Below are 13,865 nucleotides of genomic sequence, written 5' to 3'. Positions count from 1 at the left end.
GAGTAAAGCTAAAGCAAGGGTAATTTTGAGCAGTTCTTTAAAAATTGTTGATAAGCACCTCTTCTAGCTAGCTTACTTGAAATTTTTCTTCCTTGTTAGATATTGCTCTCATTTAAGGTTTAAACCATTATCGTGGTGGTGGACACATCATATATAGAGAACAAAATATATTGCAATAAAAAAATTACACATATCAACAAGAACACTTAGTCAAGTGTCTTGCATCTCCTTTTTTAATGCACCTTGAGACTGCTTGGTTGGACTTAAATTCTGCCAAACTGCCAAGTGAAAGAAATTCCAAAGATAGAATCAGTCCTTCTATCTTGACTTTGAATTTTTTACTTAGATTTTAATAGCAGGGTCTTCACAAGAAGTGTTAATAGGCATGATAGGAAAATGGGGAGAATGCACAGATAACCAGGTGCGCAATCATCAGTGCTTTAAAAATATTCACTATCAACAAATTACACTTAGATTTGAAGAGGTCTTGACTGAAGTGACTTAATCTCTAGAGATATATTCATTTTGGCAGGTGCTCCAGGAAATGAGTTCCTATGGCTTATAGTAACTGAACATTTTGGGTACATTTCTCCCGGTCATAAGAAAAGGGTACTGCAGTAAAGACAGGATTGCTCTGAGGTTTTTATTAGGAAGATATTGCTGCAGTTTTCTGAGCTCTGATGGTGGGCTTACTGGGTGTGCTAAGCTGGAAAGTAGTAATAGTGACATAACATCTGGGATACGAGTAATCTTGTGAAGCCCACACGTATATTCTCAATAGATGTTGCAGAAATAACTTCCACCACACTTCAAAATATTTCTTCAGAGTAGATGAATTTCACCTACATACCTTAATCACCTAATTTGTACCTACCCACACTTCACAGATCTTCCAATGCCAAGGTTCTTTACACAGCGATTGGTCTGTGTAGGCCTCCAGAGGGAGACTGTCTGTTTAGGTGCTTGCTGGATTTCACAGCTAGTTATCTCTCTGTAGTGACTGGAAAAAGAATTTGGTGGTCTGGTTTAAGCAAACTGCTTGACAAAGTCAGGTTTAAGATGACCTAAACATCTCCAAACTGTTTCCTTATGTGCTTTTTCATTTATGTGTTAATCTGCTTCTAATTCCTATTTCCATCTCATGATGTGGCTGCACAGAGGATTTACAGCATCATAAATTGGGGTGCATATATGCAGATACACCAAAGGGATTTCTTCCCCATGTACATATTCTAACTCTTCATTAAGGAAAAAAGAGGTGTATTCCACTTCCCTTCAAACGCAAACAGCCTCATAGTTACTGCAACGTAATAGAGTACACATGAACACTTATTGCAGTTATCCAATAGAGCCTTTGCCTACTGGGAACCTGAGCTAAGTGGCAGCCTTTCCATTGACTTCAGCGATGACAGGATCATGTCCTATACAAGTAACAAAACTAGAATCTCGACTGAGTGAGAAGGAGGTATAAAATTGAAGTATCAGTTGCATTCAAGTTTCAGTTGCAATGCAGCATTACTCCTAACAGCTCTGTATAAGCATGGGACAAGAACAATCTACTGGTGGAATTTTGTACCTGTAAAGGCAGAATTTGATGTGTTCTTCCTGCAGTAGCCCATTATCAAGTCGATAATATCTCCCTCCACAGGAAAAAATCCAAGGGGGCCATCACCAGAATATAGTGATTAGGAAGTGATCATGTAGTCTCATTTCTCGACTCACATATTGACCAAGCCAGATGGGAACCAAATAAATCCTTGAAATGCAAACATTGCTAGAGTTGACCCACCAGCATAACCTCAATTATCTTCCCAAATATTGGGTGGCCTGACATTGGACAGTAATTGGCTTTGCTAATATCATCCAAAGATGGGTTTTTGAGCAAGAGCCTAACTGCTGCTTAAGTAAAGCTGGCAAAATGCCCTTCTGAAGAGAGACATTAATGATCTTCATCAATAATGAGCTTAAGTGTCTCTCCGCTTGCTTTAACCAGCCATGAATTTTTCATTTGGAAAGATGGAAAGAAGGCAGAACCATGTTCTACCCTTCATGCATGAAACTAAGGGAGGTCTAGCCTTTTTCACTGAATGAATTTTTTGTTCTTTGCCATCTCATTCCCTTCCTGAACAGCATTTTAACCAGCTGTTCCAAAACAGTGATGATCTATCCTTCCTCCTTAGTCCTTTACAGTTCATCTGCTTGCTAAGCTGCCATTGCCTTTCCTCTCCCAGCCTCTAACTTAGAGTTCCTCTTTGTCTAAAAAAGATGCAGAAGAGGGGCTTTTCTTATTGAGAACATTAGCAACCCAGTTTGCCTGCAGGATTTCTATGCATTAAGAAGAGAACTTGCCACAGAAATAACCTGCTTCTCAGATTCACCTTTCCCTTTCCTGTTAAGTCTCTATTTCTCTCTTTGTAGGGAGCATAACTCCTGGACTGCAGATCTGAAGGAATCAGATGAAAAGATAGCTTCACTGTCATTTTTCACATAGACCTATTTCTGATTAAATTAGTTATCGTCAGTTCTTTGCATTTTGTGCAGGTCATGTTTACCTGGCATTGCCTAAATCTCTGTATTTTGAGCCCTCTATAATATGGTAGTAAAATGGAGTGAATGAAAACCAGAACAAGGACTTTCACTAGCATCTATTCTAAGCATGCAATAATTTCATGTCTTTAAATATTTTTAAGGAAATGACTAAGTAACAGAGCAATTAGGAATTTTATTAATATTTGTGATGATTATTGTTAGAAAAGATAAAGAACTAGAAATTCTGAGTGTTATTATCTGTGGTCCATGAGTCCTCGTGGGAACATGAGTCTTTCTATTTCAGCCAGCATAAGACTTCTTTGAAGATTTTGGGAAGTAGATCAAAATTCATTTGATCCTCAGAAAACCCCCACACATTCTCAAGGCAGCATGCTGGAGTTGGTGTAGAATACATTAGTGCCTGGGTGGGAACTGACATATCATAAGGCTTCTTGAGCCCATGAGATTGAACTGGATCACTTCATGAAATGTAGTTATAAAAAAAGTCATTAAAAGGTAACAGAATACTGCCGATTTAGAGTTTGTTAGAAATAGGTTCTGCCAATCTAGAAAGAGCTTAACGAAGCATATGTGGCACAATCATCTTTTTTTTTTCCCACAGGACCTTGGTGCTCAATCATTTATTATTATTTGCTTTTTGTTTACAATATACAGAAATATGGTGTTAGTGTGTTCCTAGTTCATAGCATGTGCAGGAGGTGTTCACACTGTTACAGGTCCCTGAGTTCAAAGACTGAGCTGCCTGTATAGTCAATGGAGAGATGGAGAGATGTAGAGAGATTAAGACCCATTTTACCTAATTTTAGGTACCTAACTGAGAGACAGCAAGAACTCAGATAGTATCTGATCACGTTCTATATCTGAGAGCATGTTCTGTATTTGCTGTATAGATAGCTTGCAGAAATTATATGCCTAACGTTAGGTGGATGGCCTTTGTCTGTCCATAAGGTGGATGACTGACTCTCCCCAGTCCACAGTGATGGCATGTACTTCTTCATCTTGGCTGGACTGCTGTGCTTTCCACAGCAGAAAAAAGGCAGGGCTTCTTGGGGTGGTGGGTGGTATGGTATGATCCCTAGCACAGCAGGAGAGAAATTCCTGGTATCTTTTTCATTTTGCGTGATCACCAAAGGGTCTGTCAGTCATTGGCTTTTATTCCTCTGGCTTTAAAATGCAATCTATTGCAAAATAAGAAAATGCTGTGTTCTTTTATGATATAGGTGATTTGCTTAAGGTTTGCAGTGAAAACAAGAATACATAATACAGAGTCAGCACTGAGTTGATTTGTTATACTTAAAGCTTCTGGGGCAGATTTTCAAAGGCACGAAGGAGTTAGAAACCAAACTCCCTTTGGCGTTCAGTGGGTGTTCAGCATCTAGCTGCCTATTTCTGCTTTTGAAATATTCTCCCGTAGTAGTAAGTGGTCAAATTGTAATGGATAAACCAACAAAAAAATAGAGCGGTCTGTCTTTTTCTGACTATTAAAATGATACCCCTTTGAAGAATAAAGTTCTTAAAACAGAAAAAGAATTATCAGTGGATCTCTGCTTGCTGTGGGCTCTATTCATGCCTTGAAGCACTTGCAGAGCCTGCATTAATGTTAAGAAGAATTATTCAGACATATAAGGGGTGTGTAATTGAAAATATATTCTTGCTGTTGCTTAGAATAGGTGTCTGTGAGAATCAGGCTGTAGGTGGGGTTTCCATATGTTACACCTTTAATCACAGGACTCAGCTTTTTAAGGAAAATTCTGTTTATTATGGAAGTGTAATCCTTTTTTTATAGGTGTTTGTGGTAGGCTGAAACCTCCCTGGCTCAGTGCCACAGGCCAGCCTCCTCCAGAGGCACAACAGCATAGCTCTGGATGTAGCACTGCATAGCTCACATGCTCTGATCTCTCTTATCCCTCACCAAAAAAAGCTACAGGGCTCCTATCCTCACCTTGAAAGGGCAGCTTTCATTTCCCCATCGGTATTACCAGACAGTAAATACACCAAAATATATCGTCACTAAAGGTAAACTAAGTGAACTGTTACATTTAGATTTCACTGCCAGAGCAAACCTCAAGGGCATGTAACCAGACTAAACACCACTAATGAACCTTTAGACCAGATTCTAAGATACAACTCCCTTTTACACTGACAAGGCAATGCTTGTGTAATTAGCCATACAGTGCAGGATACCACAGTACCAGTTCTGCATACCTGATTCTGAAAAGACAGGGTTCCTTGCGCTGCTCAGTGGGGTTTGCTACAGCTTTATGTGCCCAATTTAGAATCCTAGAATCATTTAGGTTGGAAAAGACCCTTAAGATCATCGAGTCCAACTGTTAACCTAGCACTGCCAAGTCCACCACTAAACCAGCTCCCTAAGCATCATGTCTACCTGTCTTTTAAATACCTCCAGGGATGGGGACTCAACCACTTCCCTGGGCAGCCTGTTCCAATGTTCCTTTCGGTGAAAAAGTTTTTCCTAATATGTAACCTAAACTTCCCCTGGTGCAGCTTGAGGCCGTTTCCTCTCGTCCTATCACTTGTTACTTGGGAGAAGAGACCGACAGCCACCTCGCTACAATCTCCTTTCAGATAGTTGTAGAGAGTGATAGGTTTCCCCTCAGCCTCCTTTTCTCCAGACTAAATTTAGAGGCAACATCACCTGTGCTATGAGTTATGGTCAATTTTGATGATTACCTCTTTGTTTAAATTATGATATTTTTATCCCTATTAAAAACTAATTGATTAACATTTATTTCTGTTTAATTTTGTTAACACATCGGTTCTGTGGACTACCCTTTAATGTGTATTTTCTAAGATCCATCTTGTTCACATTGTGGGCCATCCATTCTCAGACAATCTGGTCACCTTTGGAAAAGACACATTTTTATATAACCTGGTCATCTGTGAACTATCCTACTGGTCACGTTTTTCTTCAGATACGGACTAATGTTCTTCTAAGCAACCTCACCTGAGTGATGTTTTTTCCCAAGCATGATTCAAGGGAGCCTGAACGTATTAATGCAGGCCTATATTCTTACTTTAAAATTCACAGACTTTTTAGAGTTCATAGAAATTCAAGATGCCTAATAATTGTAAAAGAATCTATGTGTCTATCTTTAGTAACTTTCTCACTTCTTGCTATTAACATCTCAAAAATCTATCCTATTATGGCAATATTAACAGTAGTTATCAAAATTGCTTACTTAAATTTGCTAGAAATCAGCAAAGAAACCTTTATCTAAAACATCTGTACCAGAGATTTCTCATATACTTGGAAAATGCAGTGACTTCCCATAGGAATGTTTCTGACTGTAACATTTCCTGGACAGCACCAACGCCTCTGGGCTCCGTGTGAGCCTGAGCACATTTATTTCAACCATGAGAGGAACTGTAGTTATTTGGTGTCGACCAGTTCTGCAGCGGAAACTGATGTGTACTGTGATATCGTGAAGAGATTTAAAAGGGTTAAGCAATGTTTTGATAGCCAAAGTATTCAGATAGATTCTTCTTTCTTATATTTCATAGAATCACTTAGGTTGGAAAAGACTGTTAAGATCATCAAGTCCGACCATAAACCTAACACTGCCAAGTCCACCACTAAACCATGTCCCTAAGCACCATGTCTACAAATTTGTTCCTGAATAGTTTAAATTAAAAAAAAACCCACACAAATCCCCCAAAAAGAAACAACCCACAAATCAGCACCATAATTATGTTGCTAATTGAATTTGATCATTGTTTCTGAAAATCTAAGATGTGTTTGGTTTTTTCCACAAGCTTTCCCTGAATTCTCTTATACAAAGAAAAGATAGTTACTGTTTCTGAGCTACAGAAATACTTTCTGTATTCTGTTGTGATTTTATTGATTATTAAATTAAGGTGATTTATATGGTTATCTGCCACAAGTGACTTACAGCTCTGCACCTTTATCAATTTTTCCCATCCTCAGCAAATCAGCTTTTTTGGATTTTTTTTTTTTTAAAGGAGAATTTATCATTATCCAATGGCATTGACTCTGCAAGGCAGGTCTGGAGTCATGGGGAGTAGGACTGGAGAGTAGCTGAATCTATTCATAGGGCTATTTATAGTATTTTTGTGATTTCCACAAGTTATTATAAGGTCTAAGTTCCATTTTGATGTCTGCTTTATATGTAAAGATATGCAAATATTGTGTTTACAAAGTCCACCAGCTTTCAGCTGTTTACATACTGAGACAGCTTCATGCAGGTAGATTAACCCGTCTAAAATTGCAGTTATACCCGGTACATCAGTTTGCAGTTCTTCTGTTTACGATGGCATCATGACTTAAAAGTGTAGAATAAACTGACCTTTTCTTTCAAACCCTGTACTAAGAAATATGAATGTGGAGATCTACACTTTTTCTGGCATAGAAAAATGAGGATCTCATGATGAGATCTCATCTGGAGAACGGGAGATGATTTGTATACTATAAAAGCACTACTTGCTTTAAATGTCTGTGAAACAATGTGCAGTCAAGGACAGAGTTTTACCCATCCTGAGGATCCGAGACAGAGTTTGTTGTCTTTTACACATCCATAAACAAAATTACTAAAAATTGCAATTGGAGCTGTGCTTGACCATTCTTCTATGGTAGAAACCTGTATTTGAAAATGTTAGTGCTGTGTGCATAAATTATTCTTAGTGTTATGTACCTAAACTTTCTGTAGACTTCATTGCTATTGCCATGAGCTCTGTGTGCAGATAAGAAGCAGTAAATGCCATCGTGAAATTGCGATATTGCCTCTTCTGGTATAAATGAAAGGCAATGCAGTTCAGATCAATGGAGTTGTGACCATTTACTCTTTAGAGAATTTATTTCTTAGCCTTCTCACCTGGGATACAGCAAGAAAACATCTCAAGTTTTAAATATGTGTATTGGGTTTGCATGGTAATGTTTTGGTAGCAGGGGAGCTACAAGGGTGGCTTCTGTGAGAAGCTGCTAGAAGTTTCCCCTGTGTCTGATAGAGCCAATGCCAGCCGGCTCCAAGTCAGACCCACTAGCCAAGGCTGCTGGCCAAGGCCAAGGCCATCAGCGATGGTGGTAGCGCCTCTGGGATAACATATTTAAGAAGGGGGAAAAGTTTTCTGCGCAACTGCAGCTGGAGTGAGAATATGTGAGAGAAACAACTCTGCAAACACCACAGTCAGTGAAGAAGGAGGGGGAGGAGGTACTCCAGGTGCCAGAGCAGAGATTCCCCTGCAGCCCATGGTAAAGACCATGGTGAGGCAGGCTGTCCCCCTGCGCGCCCATGGAGGTTAATGGTGGAACAAATATCCACCTGCAGGCCATGGAGGACCCCATGCCAGAGCAGGTGTATGCTCCAAGGAGGCTGTGACCCTGTGGGAAGCCTGCACTGGAGCAGGCTCCTGGCAGGACCTGTGGACCCATGGAGAGAGGAGCCCAGGCTGGAGCAGATTTGCTGGCAGGAGTTGTGACCCCACGGGGGACCCACGCTGGAGCAGTCTGTTCCTGAAGGACTGCAACCCGTGGAAGGGACCCATGCTGGAGCAGTTTGTGAAGAACTGTAACCCGTGGGAAGGACTCACATTGGAGAAGTTTGTGAAGGACTGTCTCCCATGGGAAGGACGCCACGCTGGAGCAGGGGAAGAGTGTGAGGAGTCCTCCCACTGAGGAGGAAGGAGCAGCAGAAACAACATGTGATGAGCTGACCGCAACCCCCATTCTATGTCCCCCTTTGCTGCTGGGGGGGAGGAGGTAGAGAAATTGGGAGTGAAGTTACACCTGGGAAGAAGGGAGGGGTGGGGGGAAGGCATGTTTAAGATTTGGTTTTTATTTCTCATTATCCTACTCTAATTTGATTGGTAAATTAAACTAATTTTTTTCCCAAAGTCAAGTCTGTTTTGCCTGTGACGGTAATTGCTGAGTGATCTCTCCCTATCCTTATCTCGACGCACGAGCCTTTCATTATATTTTCTCTCCCCTGTCCAGCTGGGGAGGGGAGTGATAGAGTGGCTTCGGTGGGCAATTGGCATCCAGCCGGGGTCAGCCTACCATAATGTGTTATTTCCCTTATGTTCTAATTAAGAAAAATAAAAAATTCTGATATATTTTTGTTCCTGATTTGCTCCTATGATCAATGCAGGGACCAGAATACTAGGTGACAGCAACTGACAAGGCATAGGCCAGAATTTTAGGTGACAGAAATTGAAAAATCGAATTCATTAATTTTTCAGGAACAATGATTATTTACATGACTTGCGTATTCCTGTCCCAAAACACATAGACTGGAAAAAATTTTCCTGTCCCTTGGCAATAGCTTTATAACTGCATGCCTCATTGTATTGCTGTCATTTAATTCCTATTCACCTAAAATATAGCATGATACAAAACATTTATTTCTTTTACTCAAAAGGAATCATCTCCTTTATGTCTAGCTCTGACTGCTCTTGAATGAGATGCTCACCAGGTCTCCATTATTGAAAGCACTTAAGCACTTGCTTATTTTTACTGGAGTGTCATTGAAGATGCTTACGTAATAGCAGTGAAGTGTTTGCAAGGATGAAGCTAAGGAGAACCTGTGAGATAAAGTGTAAAAGATGTAAATTGGATTGGGAGAACACAGGCAACTCAAACAGCCAGATATTCCAGAATAATAATTTTGCTAGACTTGCTCCAAAAGCTTGAAAATAAAGAAAATCCTCCAGTATAAATTCACTCTACTTCTGGAGTAGTGTCCCCTATCAAGGAATTATTTCATATGATTGAATTATGTTGGAATAGCAATGAAAGTTAGGTTCCTTTGTTAGAGTGAGGCCTCAGAAAACTTATTTCTGTGTGTAAAACATGTTAAAATATTCTGCTAGGTTGCTCTCTACAACTACCCGAAAGGAGGTTGTAGCAAGGTGGGGGTTGGTCTCTTCTCCCTAGTAACAAGCGATAAGACAAGAGGAAACAGCCTCAAGCTGCGCCAGGGGAAGTTTAGGTTGGATATTAGGAAAAACTTTTTCACCAAAAGGGTAGTCAGGCACTGGAACAGGCTGCCCAGGGAAGTGGTTGAGTGCCCATCCCTGGAGGTATTTAAAAGACGGGTAGACGTGGTGCTTGAGGACATGGTTTAGTGGTGGACTTGGCATTGTTAGGTTTATGGTTGGACTTGATGATTGTAAAGGTCTTTTCCAACCTTAATGATTCTATGATTCTATGATTCTATGAACTCCCCTCAGTACAGAGAGTGATATGTGTTGAAGCTCCATTGCTCTGGGGGCACACCTTGTCAGTTCATGAATGACAATGCCCCCGAAGGCTATTCTTACCATTTTTGATCAGCCATTTAACACCTGAATTAATTCTTGCTTAACTACTCTAATGACTAAATCCTACTAGTACTCTTAATTACTCTTGCTTAAATTTCCTATAAAAACCCCCACAACCCTTTCAAAATTGATTAAATATTTGTCATTAAAGTGTAATCCAAGTTGGTGTTTAAATTTACGTGTTAGCACAATTAACTCTTGATGTCCCTTTTAGTAGCTGGACCTTGCAGAGAGGCTTAGCAGAATCTATCACCTCTGAGCACGTTTCTTGCCCTGTATGTTGCACCTTCGCAGGGGACACACACACAGGGCTGTACATACAGTTGAAGATGTACCACCTGAAAACTGTCACTGGTGGGACTAGGTCATGATTGTATAATGAGAGAGACGTTTGCCCCAGACAAAACCCAGTTGCAATACACTTTTATGGCATGAATAACCTGGGCTGCTGCTTTTCTCACAGCAGGAGTTTCACTATAACTTGCCAGCATTCCATGGATTCATTCTGATTTACAGTGGTATAAATTAGACTTTGCTAAGAATCCAGACTCTCCAAGTTATGTACTGGCTACTAATATTTTGTATTTTATCAAATTCCTTAGACCTTGGGTTTTTTTCCCCAAGTTGATGTTTTGGGTCTCCTCTGAACAGTTCAAAACCTCTTTTACAGAATTTTAATCCATTATTTCTGTTCATTGCAATATGAATCTGAACTGTGATATTTTACCTTGTTTGATACAAAATGTGCATTGCTCTGAGTCACTGTTATGGAAGAGTCACTAACAGACATACAATTCTAATAATTTGTAATAAGTTACCTCTGAAAATTGTGTCTGATGCATTCCTTACAAGTGCAAGGCTGAAATAATTTGTATTGCAATTAGTTTGTTTTCCTAAATAAATCGAGGGCTTTTGTTTGATCACTTAAAAAGTCTTTTGTAATTCTGCTGCCTGTGAAATATCTGGGAGGTGATGAATATAGAACTATTACTGTGTAATGTACACATTTCTCATTTATATTCTTGGTCAAATTGCAGTTAAGGTTGCTATAGTGACTAATACCCTATACAAAACACATGACAAGAACAAAACATTGAAAATAGCCTGAGCAACAGAAAACATAAAAGGAGTAATTTAGGGTGTGGTAATCTGTATCACAGATTTAAGGGCATTGAGAAAGATTCCTGCCAGTGGAGCTGAGGATGAAGGAGCTGAGACTCTGCTGAGGAATTTGAAGCACAGCTAAAGACACCTACTCTGTCAACAGCCTCATTCCTTCCTTGCAATACCTTCTGCTTTCTTTTTTGAGACTTACACGTGATGACATTTCTCTGTTTGTCTGTCGTTGCCTACAAATAGAATGAGTTGTAGGCATCCATAAACAGCATCCAGCATGACACAGCCTCCAATCTGTCTCTGCCATTATCCTAAATGAGCTTGGCACCATGAAAGATATAGGCCCCAGAGAAAAATAAAAGATAACAATGAGATGGGTGGAACAGCAGAACTAGGGGAAAGATTATGAAGCCATATAAAACCTTGGGGAAGCAGAGAATGGGAGAGCCTGGGGCAGGTAGGAGGAACAAGTGGGAATGGGAAAGAAGTAAAAGGCACATAACCCATAAAATTAGGGAAACAGGGACAAGGTGGATGAAAATGAGAAGTATACAGGGTATATCACAAAGGAAGAAATAGGAAGATGGAAAGCCTTTGGCTTGAAAAAGGCAGTGGACGTTTCTCTTACAGGGAGGATGGCTTGAAGGACACTTAAAGCATGGGGTACGAGCAAAAGTGTTCATGAGTTCCCAAAATAGAAGAAGGGAAGAATCACTCACGCACAGGAGAAAAATGTACGACTGATAGAAACATTCAGTGTGCTTGGTCTACAAGCAGCAAAGGGAGTGATTCTGCAGTCTTCAGAAATAAATATGCACAAAATCACTATGGTTTTCTGCTACAAAACTCTTTCAGTTCTGGCATTTGGGAAAATTCAGTTGCTCCCCTCTAATGGTCTGAGCAGAAGTTGTCTCTGGTATTTTCTCAAAGGCTGTAGATCTCAGCCAGGTGCATTCATGGGGATGATTCCCACACCAAGAACTCACTGACTGTACAAGAACAGGAAAATTCCTCTCCTCACTTCTCATTCATCTCTTTTCTGCTGGCTGCCTGTTCACTCTTCCACATCTTTTTTTAAGGGATTCTTCTTTTAGCTGTCCAGGTCAGTCATGCTCCTTCCCCTCTTAGTTCCTTCTTCAGTCTGTGAAAGACAACATTAGCTTTCCTATACCATAAGGGATCCATCACCATGCAATTTTACAGCCGCAGAAGGTTTGGAAGTATGCCACTGGAGAAGAAGTCTGTCCCCACGAGCTGCTAAGAACTGTCAAACTGCCTTTCTGCAGAACCTGGAGCTGCTCAGGGTAACAACCAGTCTGAAAAGTAAAAGTCTTGCCTATTTTCTTCCTGTAAGTACTCCAGCTAGCTTCTCAGTGCTCTGCATTTGAAAAAAGGAGAAAGCAGAAAATTTGGCATCAAAATTGTATTTTCACACTTCAAGAGAAAAATCTTTGGAAAAAAGATTATAAACTAATATTTTATATCTGTCAGTTTCCATGGAATAAAGACAATAAATAATTAGCCTGTTTAGTTAAGTTAGATTTGGTTAAGATAAATTCACCTAAATTTTAAGGCATTAAAACATCTCCTTGTTTGAGAGCTCAAAAACCTGTTAAGCACTTTTGAAACATTTTTTGAAATGAGCAGTGCTTGAAAAAATGTTAAAAATAAATTGTATAATTTGAATTAGGATCCTCACTAACATGATCCAGTGCTCCTGATCCAAAGCCTATTCAAGTAAGTGAGAGACCTCTATTGACCAAAATGGGTCCCGGCTCAGGCTCTGACTGTGAACTAACAGGACATGTACATGGTGCATCTATTGAACAAGTGAAAAATACTATTTGTTTTTTTATGTAATATATGAAGAATCGACTGTGAAATATGAAACTTTAGGAGCTGGCGTGTCAGCAGGTTACATTATGAATTAATTCTGTTTAGAAACTTTAAGGAAAGTGACTTGGTAGACTTTTTAGGTCCTGTGAAGTGCCACTAAACCTCTAAGCTACTACATTTCTAGAGCTCGATCAAATTGGGCTATCAATATACTCTAGAACTAAAAATCTTTATTTCTTATGAAATTCTGTAGGCTTTTTTTTATTTGCGAAAGATCAAGTATCTGTTGTTTTCCTTCTTTCCTCCACTTCCCCCTAGTTTGGACATTTAGTCCATAAAGTAATTGGGTTAAATTTACTCTTTTCTAAAGCATCAACCACAACTGTATTTTGTACAAGAAAAGTGAAAATGTTGGGCTATTTACGGTTTTAATGACCATGAACAAAAGATATTGGGAACTTTGTGTGTGGCTACAATGAAGTGCAAGCACCATTTAGCTACTTTGGGTTTTCTTACTGTGTTTCTTTGTTAAAAAAGATGTTTATTTTCTGACATACATATTGTCTGAGTTCTGACAAGAGAGGATCATGCCAACACCATTTACCTTCCTAAGGATCATTTCAAAATGAAAGGAAATAAGAAGATTTGTGTACAACCTTTCGATGTACAACCTTTACAGTCACACTTTGCAATGATGTCAGGCAAATAATTTAATTTCCCTAAAAAGCAGTCCCCTGATTCCCTCTTCTTCTATCTCTCTCTCTCATTTAAGATTGCATCTGACAGATAGAAAGCTGATACGGGATTATAATGTCTCTTCTTAGTTACTTGTTCAAAATGTTTCCTTTCCAAACCACTCCTGTTTCCCTGAAGAAACACTGCATGGTGGCTGTAATCAGCACCGCAAAAGCATTGCAGTAGGGAAAATATACCTCCACAGAAAAAAGGAAGTTCTCTGAGTTCAGAAATGTAAAGGGGACATGTCTCACTGAGAGGGAATAAAACATGATTAGGAGGTTAGTATAGCACCATGGGACTTGGGAAACCAATTTTTAATTTTCTTTAGGCCA

Source organism: Nipponia nippon, unplaced genomic scaffold, assembly GCF_047370975.1.
Source record: "Nipponia nippon isolate SJK-2023a ecotype South Korea unplaced genomic scaffold, ASM4737097v1 scaffold_4, whole genome shotgun sequence".
NCBI classification, from domain to species: domain Eukaryota; kingdom Metazoa; phylum Chordata; class Aves; order Pelecaniformes; family Threskiornithidae; genus Nipponia; species Nipponia nippon.
Note: the sequence above shows the minus strand (reverse complement) of the source record.